Below are 1823 nucleotides of genomic sequence, written 5' to 3'. Positions count from 1 at the left end.
CAGAGTCTGATGGGAACAAGGTGATGCTGCAGGTAGGAGCAGCTGAGCTCCCCCATCCATCTCCACATTCAGTCCTGGTGTCTCTGCTTGTGTTTCTCCTCACAGTTCCTCCATCAGAGCAGCTCAGAGAAACTTTTTCTCTTTCAAAGAACTGAGATCTGCTGGGACTCACAGTCAGAGCAGCTGGAGAGACTGAAGAGATTCAATGATCATGATTTCAGTTCTTAATAAAACTACAAAGCATCATATTCAATAATTACATCATTTTTTAAATTAAATTCTCAGATGTAACATTTAATCCAAAGAACATCTTTGAATATTTAAAACCATTTTAATGTAACAAAGTTCACCAACCTGGATCTGTTGAGCAGCTCAGCAAGAAGATCAGAACTAGAGAATAAATAAAAATACATATTTATTATAAACTAAAACTGAACACGTTGAACACAATGTGCTATGAAACTGTAATCCAGACTCCATATTTATTTATTAGCTCTGTTTTTATGCTAACTGGTGGTAAATGACTTGTTTAGCTCCATCAAGTCCAGAGAACCAAAAAGCTTCAACAACATTCAGTCTTTCACCCATTGAGCTACTGAATCGTAGCCTCAGCTGCCCTGGTGACAGAGGGGAGGCGGCCAGGCACTGATGCTACTGGACCCTCTGACCTGAACCAGCAGGCAGAGCAGGTATCGAACCAGCAACCCACTGATTATTGGATGAACCTTCATTAGACAATCAGATCTATTTTATACACAGAACCATCCAGCCCCCCAGTAATTATATCATTAAATCCGTCCAGTAAAATGTCTCCAATGTCTCTCAGACAGAGAGAAATGCTGATCCAGCAGAAAGAGACTAAAACTTGTCTACTTACAGATCAGACAGTGAGATGTTCCTTCCATTGTTCTTCTCAGTGATCTGACCTGACGATGTTTCACTGAAGCTGAGAACGGCTGGCTGAGCCGCCTACTTCCTGCTGCTGGTCCGTCTGCTGCAGAGAGAGGAGGGGAAGAGAGAGGAGGGGCTGCAGGGCAGGAAGGCTGTTAATCAGGGATGTATAATTGAGAAAATAAATTCAAAGGGTTCTGTCATGGTGGAGATCTTTACTGTTTTTATTCAGGAACAAGAATTTTCCCAGCTGAGATAAAGAGGAAGACTATGGAGAGGCTCATGGATGAGATGAAGGAGAAAATAAAGAAGGCTGATGTTATAGAAGAGTTTGAAGATGGCATTAGAAAGAGAGAGGCGCCCTCTATTGGTAGCAGCTGGAGGAAGATGACCATTTTTACTAATCATTATCATCATGAGCTTCTCTTCAGTGAGGATCAGGATCTCTGTGGTTCCTCTCAGTTGGGCTTCAGATGCTGAAACTTCTGTCTAGATTTTTGGTGACCAAACCAGATTCATGTCTCTCAGCTCACAGTCCAATCAGCTCCAGCAGCCTAACAAACATCCCTCCTCCTCCATGGTTTCTGACTGACATCTCTGGTTTGTCTCTGGAGGTCTGGAGAATCCTTCCATAATCGGTTCTGGAGGCCGACTTCCAGACCAGCTGAATAATGAGTTCCTGTGACCTCAAGGCTGAGCAGGAACAGAACCACGAGGTAGAACCTGCTGGACCTGGTTATGCACTGCAAAACCACAAAGTCTTACCAAGTGTTTTTTGTCCAGTTTATGGTAAAAAAAAAATTGTGCTCTTAAAATAAGCCAAAAATAACCTACAAAAAATTTTCAGCAAGATAAAGACAATTTTATTAATATTCAAGAATAATTGACTTAAAGCAAAGCACTGCTTCTAGTGACAGGCTTACTCACTTGTA

At 41.9% G+C, this 1823-nt stretch overlaps 1 long non-coding RNA gene across 1 annotated transcript; it reads right to left on the bottom strand.

Annotated features, from left to right (window-relative positions):
- Positions 1–6: 6 nt before the first annotated feature.
- LOC103132912 (uncharacterized) lies at positions 7–1290 on the bottom strand. Its single transcript, XR_475663.2, has 3 exons — positions 878–1290; positions 355–390; positions 7–192 (listed from the first exon to the last, which is right to left on the bottom strand). It is a non-coding gene; the product is annotated as an uncharacterized LOC103132912 (long non-coding RNA).
- Positions 1291–1823: the final 533 nt, after the last annotated feature.

This window comes from Poecilia formosa, unplaced genomic scaffold (genome assembly GCF_000485575.1).
Source record: "Poecilia formosa unplaced genomic scaffold, Poecilia_formosa-5.1.2 Scaffold1516, whole genome shotgun sequence".
Taxonomy (NCBI): domain Eukaryota; kingdom Metazoa; phylum Chordata; class Actinopteri; order Cyprinodontiformes; family Poeciliidae; genus Poecilia; species Poecilia formosa.
This window is presented reverse-complemented; position numbering and strand designations above follow the sequence as displayed.